Below are 19,122 nucleotides of genomic sequence, written 5' to 3' on the forward strand. Positions count from 1 at the left end.
CAGCAAATATAAGAGGCCTTATCTTACTGGGCCTAGTGCCTACTTTGAGGTATCAATTCTAAGGTATTAAGTAAGATTTACAGTAATATATAATTTTTACTTAGGTTTTAATCCAAAATTGTTATCCAAAGAGACTTCCATAGAAGCAACAGATATTCAATGGTGAATAATACCGTGCCCTATACACTTGATAACTACTGTGAAAGACAGGACAACAAAGGGCTGGGCCACTGCCACTGAACCTGGTATGCCCTGACAAAAATAACTGCACTACTTCAAGTGTATCAAAACTGCAGTTTTGAAGAATATTTTTGCAGTTCATATTCAGAAATACAATATTTTTTATTTTATGTAAAACTGCATTGCACTACATTGTAGTGTACTTTACTGCAGAATTGCAACATTTTGGACAAAATTGTTTTACTGCATTGTAGGCCTACTTCAGATTCCTTTTGTAAGAGTGGTAATAATTATCACAGGAAAGCAGGGAAGAAATGTAATCGATTGCATTTAGAAAGTGTTCTTTTTCTTTTTGGAATGGAGTTACCAAAGATCCTTAAAATACAACCGTCTCTGGAGTTACTGTACCACATAGATCCAGAAGGTGGCGATAATAGGACAATTTGTAGAACAGGCTGACGTCGCAGAAGCCAAGAAGTTCAAGTTGTCCATGATGTCTCTGTTCTGTCTTGACATTCTTGCCATGAGGCTGACTGTGCAGGGCACACCTGTGGATGGAGGTCAGAGGTGAGCGACATATAATAAGGTTGCTTTGGAGGTATATCAACACAAACCTTGGTAAGAAAAAGCCAAATATAATGTATTGTTTAAGACCATTGCTTATGTAACCCCATACTATTTTGCCATTTTAATTAGTAAATTTTCTAAAAATGGCATTCTAGTTTTATCATGTTAGGGTTAACTTCGCTAACTCTTAAACATTAATTTAACATTATGTAGACAAATTAATGTTGTGTCTCGGGTTTCCATGGTAAGAGTTAAGACATTTAGTACAGAAGACATGTTTTGTTAGCTAACTTTAACCCTTGAAACCGATAACAGAAACTTGCCTCAGTCATAGGCAGTAATGACTTGCTGCAGTTGGAGCAGCTACAACTAACGAGCTAGCTAGCATCTAAATTTAGCTTTAGTAGGCCTAGTCGATTATTTTTTAGGTTAATGTGTTGCTTCAATGTGTTGCGCGTTTTACTCAAGGTTTTTAAAATGAACAGACTATCACGACTTGGGTATAGGTTAATTAATGTTACTGTATTTTGCCCTATAAGATGCTGCCCAAACTGGTTGAAAGGCTGAAAAGGTAGCAAAAAGTGCTTCTTTACTTTTTCCCTTGTTTTTTGCCATTTTCTGTAATACTAGGCCTACACACTTATTTTTGTCAGCAAAAGAGACTATTTGCCCATGATAATAATCAAAGTCCTACTTGTCTTTGCAAAGTTAAAGTGGTCTTATACAGTACAGTATTTTAGACCCCTTTCCCCCCACATTTTGCTATGTTGTAGCCTACTCCCCTCATCTACAATCTACATGTCATAATCTATACACCTCACAGTCTAGGCCTAGTGAGTCTGACAATTCTACAACATCTATTCTAGGCTTTACTTTTAGTGAGGTGAGGTTGGCAGATGGGGCTGATTATTCTAAACTAACCGATGTTCAATATTCTTAATTCACCACAAGATGTCTTTCTCATTTTGGAGAGCATGTGTTTCCAGCTTTTGCCATTTCTGGCATTTCTAATATCTATATACAAAGTTTATCTGAAAAAGGAAAAAACTGAAAGTCTTCTCCTGAGGGCTGGCAGTGCTGGCGTAGCAGCAGAAATGTTCAGTGTGAAAACACACATTTAACAAGCAGTAGTTCCGCAAGACAGACACTGCCAACAAACACCCCACGTCATGCTTTACCAGCGGTACTGAAAAGATGATGAGTGGTGGTGACCTGGTTTCCTCCAGGTATGACCATAGGCATAGGCTTGAGTAAAACGTGCAACACTTGGAATTGAGGCCAAACAGTTCAATTTTGGTTTTATCAGACCAGGCAATCTTGTTTCTTGCGGTCTACGAGTACTTTGGTGATCTTTTACCAATTGCTAGTGGGCTTTTCTGTGTCTTACCCTGAGGAGAGGCCTTGCTTTTGGTCACTCTGCAAGCCCAGATCCTGAGAGTTTTGCAGTGATTGTTGTCCTTCTGAAAGTTCACCATCTCTGTGTGCGGCTCAGGCGGAGTGACCTATTGGGTTCCTGGTCACCTCTCTCTCCTTTCTTCCCTGACTACTTATTCAGGTTGTTCTGTAATAACAAGCCTTGTTGTCCAAAGTAACACAGACTTGCAACGGTGGGTTGGGAAATTAAACCCGGGTCGACCGATTGTCAGTTGGTGATGCTGCTGCTGCTGCTCCACCACACCCGTTTGTCCCACGATGTTGCCTGTCCCAGAACTATGACCTTCACCACAGATGGACTCAAGTCAAGTTGTAGAATTGTCAAGATGACCAATAGAAATGGGAAGCACAGCTAAATTTCAAGTGCCATAGAAAAGGGTCTCAATACTTGCGTCAATGTGATTACAGGTTTTTTTCTTTAAATTTTTCTAAAATCCCGTTTTTGCTTTGCCATTATGGGGTATTGAGTGTAGATTGATTGACAATGTCAGAAAATTAATTTTCCATATTTTAAGTCAGTGTAGCATCAGGATAAGTTTGAAGCTGTTATTTTAAGGAAAATAACTGCTTTGTGTTGTTAAAGATGTTAGTATTGCAACATAATAAAATGTGAAAGTAAGGGGGTCTAAATGTGTTTTGAATGCACTGTGTGTTGCTTTGATTTAAACTTCCAACAACAACAAAAAAAAAAACAATGGATTACTGACATCACTCTTGACTATAACTAATAAATTCTACCCACAGGGCTGACCGATCATTATTTTATTAAATTATTTAATTTACCTTCTGTTTCAACAAAAGTTATAGAATGTGCAATAAACTATTGATATTGTGGTATTTTAATTCAATAGACTAAATGTCAAATATCTATTTACTGCCATTGATGTTCTGTTACATTTAGGGCTAACTTATTTTATTAATGTTCTTGGACTGCAATGGGAAATTATCCCTAATGATGCTTAATATAATTTGTTTCATATACCCCAATGCCTGTAATTTGATATGTAAGAAAATATTGTCATGGACTTGGCAAGTGAATTGCTCAGATGGTGTATATTTAATCTTTTCTAGTTTTTCCATCCAGCTTTGGTATGGAAACCCAATGCTGTGGTCCGTCAAAATGAACGCCTTCAAGTCAGATGAGTTTCAAAAGAATAATGGCATGAGCAGCTGGAACAGACAGGAACACGGCTTTCTTTTTACATCACCAATACTGGAAGTTACAAAAAGTGAATGGTAAGCAAAGGGTGCAAGACAGTTTTTTTCTCATCCTTATCTCACTTTTTATGTATTTATATGTATACGTTTCCCATGTACTTCCTGCCATATTATATTGTTGAATAAATCCTTATTAACCCATTCTATTTCTTCCTAAGACACCCAGACCTAAGCATTCAGTGATATATTCCGTGTGCGACAGAGAACAAAGCTTTCATTTGATTTGCGTCTTTCAAAATGTTTCAGTACCATCAGATCAAACACAAAATAACTGAAGAGTGTTGCGGGCAATGGAAGGATCTTTACCTGTGAGGGAAAGCGCAACAACATGAAGATAGAAGAGATTTGTCTAGTGAGTTCAGGTATCTCCAAGGTTAACATAACTTATCATCACGTATTGCTCAATGCCTTAAAGGTGAAACCTGTGTTTCTGACCAAAAGTTGTTGATATTTGAGCTTAGAGAAACACAATATAGGAATTCACATTTTTGTCAATTTTTGACCTACTGGTTACTCATTTAGCACTAAGGGGGGACCCAATTTGTCTAAAACCGATGAGAAAATGGTCATGCTCCTACTGGCGTGAACAATGTTACATAGAGTAATACCAGGCGTTCCAGGTGCATATCGGCAATGACTCCATTCCCTGTATTGTAAGTCAGTTTTGCAACTCAAATCAAACGACACCCTATTTTTTTTTTAGAAAACGGCTGCATAGCCATCTGAAGATCATTTCAGAAATTAAAAATGGGACAAATCATCCACATCTTGTAGTCATTTAAACTACTCTGTCTTGACAACAGAACTTTAGACATAGAACGATTGACATTATTTTGTATGATTAATGTTTATTTTATTAACTTTGTTCTTACCAAAAATACAGAAAAATATATTATTGACTTAAGATATAAAGAAACAAGATAATGTAACATCATGTTTTTCCTTGTTGCTCCTCATGAGTAATTAAAAATATGTATGAGAGTCTGTACAGTTTTGGCTAAGACCTCCTCAGTAAGAACCATGTTGGTGGTGGTTTCCCCGCAAATCTTAGAACAGTGAACCTCTTGACGCAGTGTGCACAAACCTTCATCTGACACTTGATGGCAGCATGGGGTCAAACTCGGGATCTGAATCCTGTGTCATTTGAAGTGAGGTCCTGCTTACATTGTACCATGGTGATTACTAGGGGGTATTTTGGAAATAAATGTGTCAGGATCTTTAGCTTACAGACTTCATAGCGAATTCATCACACATTGCATTGTGTATATGGGGTTGTATATGAATTAATGTCAGTTTCCAAAGCCTTAACAAAATGGTTGAATAATGAAAAGACTTTGAATGGCTAGCAATAAGCAAATAAAAACAATGGAAGATATTTACCTGCTGCTTTGAAAATGCAATCTTTTCTTTCACTCTCTCACTCTCTTTCATTCACCCCATCTGTTATTCCTCCCGTACCTGCTGCCTCACCTCTGTCTCGCTTGGTGGTGGTGGTGGTGGTGGTGGCGGTGCAGAGGGGTGTCGGGGAGCAGGCTGGGATGGGGTGGCTTTGCGGTGGGGTGGCTTGTTGGACAGCTGAGTTTAGCTGCGAGCCGTCATCTTCTGCCAGCGCAAACACAAGTGGTCTATTTTCCACTTCATGGTGCTCTGTGTCCCCATCTGCCGTGGTGACGGTCAGGGGAAAGGGAAGGTGCTGGGCCTGTTGAAGCCGCACAGAGAGATTGTTTCTGTGTTTTTTTTCTTTCCCTGCCGTGGTTTGGGCCCCCCTGCTGCTGATAGCCATTCTGTCCGATGTCCAAAAATATGTGTTCAGGGCTGATTTGTCTAAATCCACACATTGCCAGGGGTGTGCCAAGTTTCGTAGAGGTAAAGTTGTTTGCATTTCACGGTGATTCCTTTGACACAACTGAAACTGAAAAAAAAAAATTGTGTGAGGGAAGTTGTCCAGGTAAATTGGTACGGAAAATAGGACTAAGAGTAATTTGCTGTTACAAACTACAACTTTGTGACTAGTTTCCTTTCAAAGAGATGTGTACATCTTTACAACTTTTGGTACACATTGAACAATTGGTTGTGTTTTGTTACATTTTGTTGATGTCAGTTTGTCTTGTGCTTTTTACTGAAAATATCAGATTTCCAGTCGGCTAAAGGAAAGAGACAAAGAAAAAAGTGATGTGTAAGTTTTGATTAAGGGTTTTAAAAAAAAGCTTGATGAGTATTTTTAACATGTGAGTATTATTTAACATGTGCAGACTTCAGAAGACTGAAATCTCTCAACCGGATTTGCAATTTGCCATCGCTTGTTAGATTCTGCTAAACAGTTCTTGACAGTCTGAATAATTCATCGCTGCCTTAATTACTTCCAACCTGATTTTTGACAGTAATATTATTGGTTGTCTCAGAAGCAAGTTTTTAATATCGCATTTGTCAGTTCTGGAACAGTGCTTTTGAGTCTCACTTTCTCTTCTTTTCAGGCTATAAATCAGATAATTTATTGATTTTTCTGTCATATTCATGAAGTATAAGTGACTTCAAATGTTATTTAAACATTGTATGAGTCCTACTATGATTATATTTTATGTCTTTTGCTTTTGAAGTTGCTGTTGTAAGGGTGCTTGTGGAAAAGTGGTTAGAGTTCTTTAGACCTTTCTTTAAAACTTGATACTATTACATACTGTGTTTAGGATCTGATCGTCTGGTTTTAAGAGATTTTAAAAACAGTGGAAATACTACAAGCATGTATGTGCCGATGTAATGTACCAAACTGATAAATAACAAATGTGGGAATCTAGTGTAGCAGTAAGCCATGTTCAAAACTTAACAATCAGTAGATAACAAAAAATTAAGCAAGCAGTAGAAAAAAATATTAATGTGTTTGCGTGTATATATAAATATATATACATGCACACACAATTGGTCAGTCATAGACTGTAGAGAACAGCTTGAACGAACTCTGATTTAACTGTTCTTGTAATTAGGTGCGGTGTTTTGCAGGTGTGTATAATTTAGAAAATAGTTCCGCAAAAGTTTAACCCTCTGTATCCGCCACCATTCAGCTTATCATGTTATTTCTATCTGCGACTAAAGTACAGTAAAGCTTCCATATCAGACTGTTAGAATGTTGGGAGGAAATCCTGGTGCTGATTTACTAGGTCAGGGTGTCGCTCAAGAGGCCCAGGGCTGTATCAAGCCATCAGACTGGATTTATCCTGTCTATGGCGAAACGGCCGCAGCCTTTATTCAATCCCAGACGAGAAGGAAACGCGCATCAAAACAGTGTCGGCTTACTCATGACCTGAAAGACACACTGTCAGAGAGATGGAGATAGCGAGTGAGTGAGTAAGGGAGGAAGGGAGGGAGAAAGACGTCGTGGAGTTTAGTCTGAGGGGATGAGAGGAAATGATTTATTCTTCTGTTGAGTGATCTGATTTATATATCCTTCCTATATTTGCTCACAAGTGCTTGATCGTGGTAAGTGTAGATATGTGTGTGAGTGTGTGTGTGTGTGTGTGTGTTGTCTTGTCTTGTCACCTGAAAACATCTCATGTCCCTTTGGAAAAAAACTCCTGTTGAATGTAGGTCGGTGATAGTCAGTTGGCCCTATGGACAAGCTTGAACATTTATTTGCATGAAATCTAAAATCTGGTTTTGATTTTGGCAGTAATTTACCTGCTTGTAATTCAAATAAATTTTTTACATCTTCAGTGATCAGATTTCTTGCATAATAATAATAATAATAATAATAATAATAATAATGATTAAAATAATAATAGAAAAATCTCACATCTATCCAAAATCTTACATCTATCCACAAAAAATGGCCGATACCACAATTTTTGGATACTTCACAAAGGCCGCTCTCAGGCATTTGCATGTGTGCATGTGAGCATTAATGCTCGATTCTAATGCACTTTCAGGCCTTTCTCAGCCAAAATCTAAGCCAAAGACTGTCAGGCAAAGCTCAAAGGTGATTTATAGAACACAGAAGGGGTCCAGAGATGTACACACACACACACACACGTGCGCACACACACACACACACACACAAATGCAGACTTGCAGTGCCCGGTCCTGCAGTGCCCGGTCCAGGCGGTCCATGCTGGGTTAAACGGGCAGCGAGGGCCATTCATCTTGAGGAGCCCTCGTCACATTAGCATTGATCCAGCGGGGGAATAAAATAAAGTCAGACTTGTATTATTATATGGCACCAAGCAATTTCTGTTCCAGTGATTGAGTGCGTGGGCAGAACTTTTTTGAAACATGGTCGCGCACATATTTTGTCTTCCTGTCAATAGCGTGGCACTTGTCCAAAATCCGGATCGATGGCAACTGATCTTTTAATGTTGAGGGCATAATGAAGTTGCCCCCCCCCCCATCTCCTCCCAGACTCTACTGAAGATGTAATTCAGCCTGTGGCAACTTTTATTTAATTTAAAAAAAAAAAATTCCCTGTCTTGCTTACTTGCCCGGCAATCTTAAAAGTGAATCCTCAAGATTGTGTGCTATATTTAATGATTTAATCTCCCGATGTTTTCCTAAGGCTTGTGAGTTTCACTCATGTGTACGACTGCACCACTGAAAGCAGACTCCCTTTGGAGGGAGAAAAAACATCTGTCGTGTTTGTGGGGCTGACAGGTTTTTTATTTTTTTTATTTTGTCTTTTGCGGCTTGGTTTCTCTCCTCCACTGTTGGTGTCTCTGAAGCTGTCAGTTGGTTTTCATTTACCTGCTTGGAGGCTTTTTTACAAAGCACTTGCATAGTAGATTTAGTGTCCAGTGTTAGTTATTTGTTGATGTGTGATATAAAAAAAAGTCAGCATCAGAGTTTACTCTAAGTGCAGAGTGTACTGTCAAGTTCAAGCAAAAGTTTTTTTTTTTGTGATATTTGTCTTCAGGTTGTCTGCTGCAGAAACAATGGCATTGAACTGGTCTTTTGAATTGTTCAGTATTCAACTATCACTCATGTGAATTGACTTCAAAGACAAGAGTCAAGATGGGAAATTTAAGACAAAAGTGATTCATGAATTATGTCCGTCAACAGTTTTGTTTTTATCTGATTGCAAAAGGTGGACAGTGGGATTTTTAGTGACAAAGTTGATATGCAATGACCAGGTTCACAATCAAAATGGACCTAGGCCCCTCTAAAAATCAGCAGTGCTTAAAAAGCAAAGGAATAAAATAATATTTTGAAGAAGTTATCAAATTTACCCTTCCTGGTTTGCAAGGAATGTTAACGTGACCTCGAGACATAAAGGAAATCATTTTTAAAATAACTTACGACAGCCATCATAACAGGCCTCCGCTCACCTCTCCGAGCGATAAGGTCAGTGGTCATTTGTTATCTGTCACACGGCCCCTTTGAGTAATTCCTCATCTACCAGAGACATTAGTGTCCAGTCAAAACAAGGCAACAACATGTCACTTTCACTCCAGGCGAGTCATAAATAAAACAAGCAAAGCTCTGTAGGCTAAGCCACGCAGATCCCCAAAACAACAGAAGACAATTCAATCTGCGTGTACTCTTACTACCAGGTGCCATGAACTTTGCCTGTCCTTCTCCCTTTGCAGCACGCTACTGTAGTTCTGGGCTGTGAATTAAAACAGGCGGAAGCCCTGTGTCCTGCCATGGTTTACAAGCAATAGTGCAGTCCAGTTCCGATCTGTCTGTTTTGCCAGTTTCTACTGACAATTTATAAACTAGCTCAAATTATGCCACTGTATTTTTGTGTATTGTGCTGACTGTATTGACTTTTTATTTCTTCTTTTCTTTACTTGATCCGTTTTAATCAGTGAATTGTTATTGGTAAATGAAGTATTAATTGGCCCTCATTTAATATTTTATACTTTCACATTGACAACATCTGCATAATCTTAATTGAGTGAAATGGATTGATGCGCATGAAACTGTAAATCCTGAAATTTCAAAAAAGGAAATCTGATTCTCTCGAGAGATGCTTATTGCTTTCTTTCAAGTTCGTTTTCATCTGACTAAAAGCCCTCTTAATCAGTTAGACAGAGAGAATTGCATTTTTATAGACTTCAGAAAGGTTTAAGGGATGGGCAAAAAAAACCCTGATGTTAGAGATTTTCGTTCCTGTGTTCATTTTCATATTTTTAATTAACAGACTTTTTCTTGCGTGCTCCCCGAATGAACAAGCCTTTTTTTTCTTCATTTATTTGATGTTCTTTATCTCCGCTTACCATTCACCTACACCTTTGCAGGATTGTGGGACTTTAGTATCAGTCTTTTGGCCACCAGAGAAGCATAACTAATGATTACATTAGAGAGGCTTTGTGAAGGCGGCCACCGGATGTGGATTAACCAAGCAAGAAATAATGTGGGATTTTATAATCTGCATGAATAAACATAAGCTATGTTTTGGTTTTTGACAAAAATGTTAATTTGGGGGGCCCTCTTTTGTAGGGGGGGGGGGGGGGGGGGTGGGTGGGTTGAGGAGGTGGAACTTTTTCGAGGAGAACAGCTTTGTTGGGTAGTTATATTATCTGTCCTACCAGAGACCTCAAACTCAGGCAAGCTTTATTTGGATGCCATGTCTTTGTCCATGTTGAGGCCCTTCATGCTTTTTTTTTCCTCCAAAGGAGTTTTTTTTTTTTAAGAGAATGTTTGACACAGCCACACAAGGCCTCTTCAAAGTGACACCTAATTAAACTGACATTTGAAGCTGGTCTTTGGACTCCTAATAGCTCCCGTCCATTAACATCTTTCTAATTACTCTCTCTGATGACAGGCAGAGAGGAGAGACAGAAAGGAAAAAGGCAGGGAAAGTGAAAAATGAAAAAGAAAGAAAGAGGGAGCGAGGGAGAGCCGGGCCACGGAGCACACGGGCCGTCAGTTTTGAGCTAAGCCCGCTGGCATGTGGCCTCACGAAGCAGGGGGACGCACAATAGAAAATGGCCTCTTGGTTACCCATCTCTCCTCATTAAGATTTCTGCCCTTTGTGGCTTTTCTTTTTTATGAATGAAAACTTAACAGAAAAGCCAATGCAGACCGGTCCCATTCAAGAGAGTAGAGTGGTCAGTGACCGCAGACCTGTCCCATTCAAGAGAGTAGAGTGGTCAGTGACCGCAGTGGTTAATTAGGGGAGGCTCACACTAAAAGTCACCTGGTTTGACAATAAGATGGACTCGGAGTGATAATTGTCCTGCTTCCCTACACATCCCCACATGTCCTGCACTGATTTTCACCTAGCTTTTGGGTGGTCATGGACATGGTTTGAAAATGCGGCTTACTCCATATTCATATTTGTGTACAATAGAAACTAATCTGTACAAAATAACACTATTAACTTGGCAGAAAAAAATCTGGGTTTGGAGTCAAATTAATTGTGCTTATTTCTGTTGGTTATTGGAAGGAAAAAATAACAAAATTAAAAGATAATGATACCAACATTAATGTTGATAAACAATTCAAATTTCGCATATAATTATACAGGCATCATAGTCATTTTTAAAGCGCTAAGCTTTTAAAACCAAGTTAATTTAATGCAGATGCTGAACATTATAAATCTCATAGACCACAAATTATTTCTATTTTTAAAAGTTTGATCAAATTAGCTCTTTTTAGCAAACATTTAATTTGAGAAGTTATGGAATTATTTATATTTATTTTGTGTTATTTTTTAACATTATATTTCGTCAGCACCAGCTTGAAAGGGCCATCTAAAAATTCTCTCTGACTCGATCTCGACATCAGCCGTGATCGGCCTACAATGGCTGCCACTGCAATTCCAGCCGACTTATCACCTGCATTTTTTATTTCAAGGCCCTGGGCCCTCTGGATTCCTTTCTGGCGGTGACTGCAGATCAGTGACCCACAAGTGGCAGCCGCTTCCGCCTGTTTCCTTTCATATGCCATCGGTACTTAAAGACTGTGTGATATTCCTGTACATACAGCTTCTTTCGGAGTGGGAGGGCCAGATTAGGGCCTGAGGAGATGTTCGGAGGCCGCTCAGAAACCTCGGCTGTTTTGACTGCGTACCCGGGTGGGCTGCGACGTGGAGGAGTTTGTAAGCTCCTTTTGCCGTGGATTTCGTTCCTGTGTGCAGCGGACCAAGCTGCCTGACTGACCCAGAGTTCTCTTCGGTTACTTAAGCCCGGGACATCGAAGTCACAAACGTCATTATTATCCGATTCACTAGTTTGATAGGTTGAAGTGCGCACTTACACTACTTACACTCTTTCCCGCTGTATTCGTTTTTGACAAATAAACAGTGTGGGCGTTTCTATCCATAGCGTTATTCATGTATAAGATTACCTTCAACGAGCCAATGTTTTACTTCTTTTATAGCGTTGTAGACTTTGATTATGCTCATCATGGATATCTTACAAGGTCACACACGTTAAAACTAATCAGCTATTTGTTTGGTGCAAGTATTTCCATAGTTTATTGAGGATTCCAGTAACTTCTTTTTAGTATCTAATTTCCACGAAGTGGAGGCTTTGAAAACAAGTGGATTGATAAAACCAGCCCAGGGTGAATTACCAATTGGTCTTCCTAAATCTTGCCCCATAAGGGTGGGATGTTAAGGAGGTCTAGTGCTAGGGACTGACATGGATCCAGTTTGGCAGGGGTGCCTGCTATCCCTCCCTCCCTTACATCTAAAACAGGGGCAGTGTCTTGAACCCGTGTCCCCTGGCAAGCCAGGATCAGAGTTCAGTAGCCAGGCTCCACCATAGATGAGTCTGTATTATGTACACAAAGATTTTTCTCCGTTCTCCTCCACACACACACACACACACTTCTCCTCTGGCCCTTTTTAGTGTGTTCGCTCTGTGATCGCTGAGTGTTTGCCAAAGAGCGCTATGGTAACTCCCCAACCCCCAACACAAAGATCCCCCCCATTATAACCTTCAGGTGTCGCCGGATTAAAGTTAAAGCTGATGACCAGGTTGAGGGGCCGAGAAGTGGGTAGAGTTTTGGGGGATTGTGGGGGGATCGAGGGGGGTGTCGCATCTTAACAGGGAATGGCTGCCGCCACATGCTGGCCAACTGAGCTTGGGCCTGGCGCTCAGCATAATAGTGGGGTAATGCAGCATTAATTGGCGTCAGGAGTGCCATCGGAGACGACGAGAGGGCCCGAGGTTTTTAATCCGTGTGTTAACAGCATTCCAGCCAGGCTTTATGCTGACAGGAGGAGTCTCGCCCGGCTTTATGTGCTTCAGAAAGAGAGACGCAGAGAGAGGGAGTGGAAGAGAGAGAGAGAGAGATGCACCAATGTTTGGAGCGGTGCGGAAGAGTTTGTCCAGATAATGCCTTCTCCAGCGAGGCGTGATTAGAGAGGGGAATACTTCAGTGATCATGCAGAGAGAGAATGTATTCTGTCAACAACTGCTCAGGCATTGGTCTTGTCTGTTGTGTGCGTGTGTCTGTGTCTGGGTTTGTGTGTGTGTATGTGTGTATGTGTCTGACACTGCGAAATGATTCAGTATGTGCCTGCTTGTTTGTTTTGAAGAGCAGGGAGTCATGTTTTTCTTTTTTTTTTCTTTTTTTTTTACTATTTCCGCCGCCCTCTGTCATATGATTTGTTTTGTGTGAAATGTATGTTTTGCGCTTTAAGTTGTTTTCTTGACCTTCAATTTCAAGTGTAATGCTTCTTTGTGGATAGACAACTATGAAAAACTGCCACTACATTTGTGGTGTGTGTGTGTGGCTGTGCTTTTGTTTTGTGAAAGACCATGTGCTGTATGGGCATATGTAAGCACAAACATTGATTTTTTTAAGAGACAAAATATTTCTACAATTCTGTTCTTAATATTCTGTTTTAATATAATATGGAGTAGTCAATCTAGTACTAACAATAATTATTTGGTACTATTAGTAGAAGTAATTATAGTGACTTATTTGGGTCAATAAATACCAATAAATGGTGAAACGACACCATGTAATAATCACCATTGATATATGTCTCGGATCGGAGCGACTTTTTGAACTGTGACTGATGTTGGAGCCAGACAAAGATATCTTGGACTACTCTCTCTCTCTCTCTCTGCCTGTGTGGAGAGCCAGCCCTCAGGTAAACAGCTCCTGGTGTTCTCTCTTTCTCTCTCTTTCTCTCCACTCTCTTTCTCTCTCTTTCTCTCCACTCTTTCTTCCCTCTCTCTCTTTCACTCTCTTTCTTCCCTCTCTCTCTTTTTCTCTCTCTTTATTTCTCTCCTGCTCTCTCCCCCACAAAGCCGCACGCAAAACAACCTGATGTGTGTTTTAGTACATGTCTTGGTCTGTAGATTAATGACATTAACGAAGTTTTCCATTAGCGCGGCGGCAAGCGGTGGGGGAGACAGAGGCGTCCATGCAGAAACCCACATGACTGGGCGGCTGATAAGAGAAAATGAAACACATCTCGGTGGGCAGAGAGAGGGGGGTCGGGGCATGCCACTCCAAATTAGCTGCAGGGCCCAATTTTGTGGTTACTTCATTAGCCCACCGGCTTCTGAGGAAAGGTTGTGACCCATCTTTTGCCTAAATGGGAGGCCCTCCTCGCGAAGCAACTTCGTCCGCAATCCAGCCCTCTGATTGTGTGTGTGTGTGTGTGTGAGAGAGAGAGAGAGAGAGAGAGAGAAACTGGCAGAGGATTACTGTGATACTTAGAGTGTGTATTTTTGTCTTTCAAAAAATTAAGAGTAGGTGTAAGTAAAGTTATTTGGCTATGTAGGAATAGAGAGAGAGAGAGAGAGAAAAAAAATAAGGATAAGGATACAGACCAACAGGTATAAGCAGATGATTTAGCTGCCAAATCCTATTAGTTGTGAACAGCATTCAGTAGCAAAATGGCCTTATTAAAATCCAACTGGGCGGGAAGACGGGGATCCTCTTGACAGAGACAGGTGGCTCCAAAGAGGATGTCCTTGGCTCCAAACCAAAGATGACAGGAAGTCCTGTGGACAAATCTTTTGTTTTCATTTTCTTTTCAGGCAAATCTGAGAGACCCTCGGAGGTGAGCGGACCCCCACTGAAAAGGAATCTTAGCTATGAGGCTGGAGACGTGCTGAAAGCCTCCTGTTAGTGCTCTGCAGAGCCCAGTTTGTTTTTCCATCCCCGCCTTTGGACTTCATTTATAGTAAGTTCTCTGTGCTCAAATCTAGCATCATTAGATTATAGTTAAAGTTACTGATTATTAATTGCATCAGTTCAACTTCTCCATGTTTAACTCATGATGATGTCTGAATCATGAGATAGACTGTGTTAAAGTTGACGGAGATGTATCTGAATGTATTTAAACTTCTCTTTTGAAAGCCACAGAACTGATTGTATATCTATGAAAAAAAAGTGTCATTAACACACATTGATTCCGAAAGTGTAACTTTAAGTTCACCTCACAGGTCAACGGTTCCATCACATATCCATCTCACTTCAGTAACAGTGGTGTTTACCAAAGCCCCCTGTAATAAACCACGCCACATCAGGGCTTATCACATCAGGGCTTATCGCACAGTAAAGTGACAAAGGCATGATACGCCTCTTGTTACTTGTAACTTGACTCAGACCAAGTCTCCTTTATTTGCTGGCCGTGCCTGCATTGAAGGCTACAGTCTCTGAACCCCAGTCAAACCCGAGCTTCTGCACTCACACAATGGCTTCCCCCAGCCCAGTTAACCCCTCACCCTTTTAGGAGTCACACTGGGTATCAGAGAGTCACTGAAGTCAATAGGAGAGTCACACTGAAAAGGACTGTGTTTTCCAAAGAATAAATGAAGAACCCCTGAATTCACCGGGTGCACGTACCCAAGACGTACAGTGTGGTCTTAGGTTTCTATCAAACAAGATCTATTTGCATTGGAAAAGAAACTCGGGCTTGCTTAGATCAGCGGGTTAGTCGCTTTGCTAGAGAGACAGATGATGCTGTCTTTATGTTTACATTTGCTTCAAACATCACAGTATTTCAAAAATAAAACCGTTGTTTGATTAAAACATAAAAAACATGCCATTGCCAAAGATTGTGAATTGCTTTATTAATATTTGCTTGTTTACAACAAGTACACTGTCAGATATATAATTATATTACAAAAGATATACTTTTTTTACATGCAAATATGTTTGCATATGAGGTTGCATGATGTTAGGCAGTGACAAAATTGATTAACGCTGAATTTTAGGGTAAAGCTTTTTGATATAAAACATATGGCTACTCTATGGCAACTTTAATGAATAATTTAGGTTTTCCACATATTATTTTGTACAAGATATTTTTCATTTTACAACTTCACATAATTTAGACCTCTAAAAGCATTATTAATATCTACATGAATGCTAAAATAGAAAGGTCATGATATGATCATGAATTATGATATATTCTATGAATTAACTTTTTCTATATTGATATTTAAATCAATTAATGTTTAACCAAGATAAATATTTGGTTAGTTTCGGGTGAAAAGTTATCTCAAATATACGATCCAAGTCTGTTTTTTTCCCCCAGCAAAATGTTTTTAACACTAAGCAGCAAACTAGCCATGGCAGAAAAAAAGGCTTTTGTAGAGGACGATAGATCTATAGTGGACATATTGATACTTAATGCATACATTTTTTAAAATCTGGAATAAATGTTGACTCCAAAACTTGGAGCCATTGGTCTTAATTACTATGTAAGATTCATTAATAAAAAGTTTAAACAAAGTGCCCTATGATTATAAGTTCCTGTTCCTGCACTTAACCACAATATTTGAAGTTAGTATAATGGAGAAAAAAATAGCCAGTTTTGTTCATATGTAATTTATTGTTCGGTGTATCTCTTTTTTTTCAGATTACAGTAATTTTTTCAAGGTTATTATAAGATATCGTTAACCTGAGCACTCTGAAAGATTGAACTTTAAAACGTGCCCATTTTATATTTCAGAATGTCTCTCTGGAAATATTCAATGACATCTTCTTTGTCTGCCCATATTCATTCATCGTTAAACAAACCGGTTAGTGTGTCTGGTGGATTTGAGTGTTTGCCTGGTCTAATGCTGAGACAGTGATTGCTATGTTTAGAGAGGACCTGCGTGACCCTGCGTTTGGTTTGTTGTAGTCTGGAGACTTGGTCGGCACACTTTGACTGGCTGCCAGGCTCACCTCAGACTCCACGCCTCCGGAGTGGAGCCAAGTTTAAGCTGGCCAAGGGCCTCAGGTATGCTGCTGGCCCTGCAGAATACACCACGTATTGTGTTGCCCCTCTCTCACCACATTTTTTTTTTTTTTAAAGTTAGCTATTTGCTTAAAAAAATGTGAGGCACAAAAAACTGTAATTAAATTTGTAATTTTTCGTCTGGTCTTTATAACATAGATTCATTCAGGGTCACAGGAACATTGGCTATTTGTCAGAGAAGCCACTTAAACCACCACCTCTCGTCTCGGCCTCTTACGTCTTTTCTACCTGGTATCACACACACCTCATAGCCCCTGAAGCCTGCGCCGTAAGCAAACATCCTGTACCTTTATTGGGCTTTTAGTGGCCCTCCTACAGTCTGACAATGCAGGATTAGGGCCGTGGGGGAAACTGAGCAGGGGAGATGAGAGGGTATCAAGAGCTAAGAAAGAGTGGAAGCGTGGGGGAGAGGGCCCTCCTCCCATCCCAGCTCCTAGAACTGAGGGCCCTTAGAAGGGCTCTTATCTAGCAGTCAGGGTACTTTACTGAGATAAACAATTACTTCCTTTTTGCCTGACCCTCAGAAGTAGGGGTGAGAGACTGTCTGGACCTCTCCTACTCTTTGTTATGGCCTCTTGCTGTAATTTACCACTTCAAATGCTTTTTCTCTGCTTCTGTTTTTTTTTTCTTTTTTGTTTTTCCTCTGTCTTTCTCTTAGGCATTTCTGAATTTTTTCTATTTCTCTGTTTTATTTTTTTCTGTTTCTGTCTTGTCTTCTCTTCCTCTCACTCTCTCTCTCTCTCTCCATGTGTGTTGGCGAGGCTGGGAGGAGGGCTCTGTCTCTGCTCGGCTGATGGGAGACGCAGGAGTAAATGCCATATGGCTGCGTCTATTCCCGGCTGAGTTGGAGCCGCTGGCGGCTGCTGTATGAAGAAGTGAGATCACTGATATGTGACTTGTGACGACGACAATGAAAGTGACACAGGCCTTTGTTGTTGTCTTTTTTTACCCATTCATTTATTTCTCTCCTTCCTCTACCTACCCTTCATTCTCTCTCTCTCTCTCTGTCTCTCTCTCTCTCTCTCTCTCTCTCTCTCTCTGTTCCTCTCACCATCCATACTTTTTTGTTCCTCTCACCATCCATACATAGTTTGAGTAAAAACACCTTCAGTTCACATTTTTACAATCACATTAGGTCTTGTTTTATCAGTTATGTTTAGTATGTGTATATTATTATAATGTATTATGTCTTTATAAGCACTGCTTTTGTGTGTGTGAGTTGTTTGGGTAGTGAGAGGAGGCTGAGGGTGCACTACTGGTACTGACCAGGTGAGGCCCTGCTTTCCTCAGGAAGAAGCCTGGCTCAGCCGCAACCAATGGCACCTCGTAGCCATGGCGATACACTGAGCCCCCTCATTCTGCACTGGGCCGAAGTGAATGGGCGTTCTGAGTCGGGTTCTGAGTACTAACACTCTCTCTATCATCCAAAATAGTTCTCCTAAGTCCATGCTGTGTAAAAGCTGCTAACAGTTCACAGTGGGATGTGATTGACTGGTTGGAATCAGGTGACTGTGTTCAGTGTCCATTGTTGATGGAGTGTTAATGAAATGCAAGTGTACAATCAGCATCCTGTAGATCCAGCATATAGCCAGCTGTACACTTGTGTGTTAGAAGGGAAAAAACACAATGAAAAAAACTTTTTGAAACTACAACCTCATCTGAATTTGGAAAATTGGCAACAAATATAATATTTGTATGCTACTCCTACTTGCTCGTGTTACTACCTGTAAGTTACTCAGTAAATGTTTTTTTTTTAATTGATTGTGTGCGTGTGCTGTTCCTCCTCACCCCCCCCCCCCCAAAAAAAAATGTTCTTGAGAAGATAACAGCGAGTGTGTACACATGACACTGCCGCCTGTAGCATGACACGGCTCACCCATGACACTCAAGCGCGCGCCAGATAGGGTGGGGTGTGGGGGGTGCGCATGCAGTGCCATGCGATAGCGAGACCTCCCGGACTCTGCCCCGTGAAGATTGGGGGCTTGGCAAAGAGGGCGGTCGGTTCGGTAGTGGTGGTATTGGTGAGTAGTTGAGGGGGGTATATATTGTGATTTGGGGTGGGGGGCAATTTTCCTGCTGAAAGGCGGCCTACCTGGAGGTCCTGCTCCGACTGCGGCCAGCTGCATGTCAGCGCCGTCAGAGGACCCGGCCAGTGACTATCAATTAAGCAAACACTGGGCAATCTGTGGCCGCTGAAAGGGATCCTTTCGGCCGGGCCTGGCGGCGGAAAAGACGGCCTTTTGTTCCCAGGCATGTCTCACATACTTTCGGAGGCCCGATAAGCCCTGGTCTCCATCAGGCCCGGCTTTATATTTGGCCACTGTAATGTTCCCTCGTTGGAGTGATGGGAGTGGTGTGGGGGGTGGAGAGGGAGAGTATAGGTGAGAGCTGCCTGTGAAAAGCTGATATCAACCCATCAACCCTCATCACTGCTCAACCACCCCCCAACCGCCCCCCACCTAAGCCACCGACGCGACCCCTCCTCCTTGTCGCTATTATTATGGTGGTCTCATGCCTGACCTGGTCTGGACCTTTTAGTGACTCATCCCACACACACACTCACACACACACACACGCAT

The 19,122-nt window shown here is 40.9% G+C and overlaps 1 long non-coding RNA gene across 1 annotated transcript; it reads left to right on the forward strand.

Moving 5' to 3' along the window:
* Positions 1-742: 742 nt before the first annotated feature.
* On the forward strand, positions 743-14,470 carry LOC143138483 (uncharacterized). The gene is made up of 4 exons (XR_012990230.1): positions 743-798; positions 3,253-3,417; positions 3,646-3,761; positions 14,331-14,470. It is a non-coding gene; the product is annotated as an uncharacterized LOC143138483 (long non-coding RNA).
* Positions 14,471-19,122: the final 4,652 nt, after the last annotated feature.

Source organism: Alosa pseudoharengus, unplaced genomic scaffold (assembly GCF_046254945.1).
Source record: "Alosa pseudoharengus isolate Yale_2024_CS ecotype anadromous, Long Island Sound unplaced genomic scaffold, YU_APseudo_1.1 YU_APseudo_1.1_scf_21, whole genome shotgun sequence".
Taxonomy (NCBI): Eukaryota; Metazoa; Chordata; class Actinopteri; order Clupeiformes; family Clupeidae; genus Alosa; species Alosa pseudoharengus.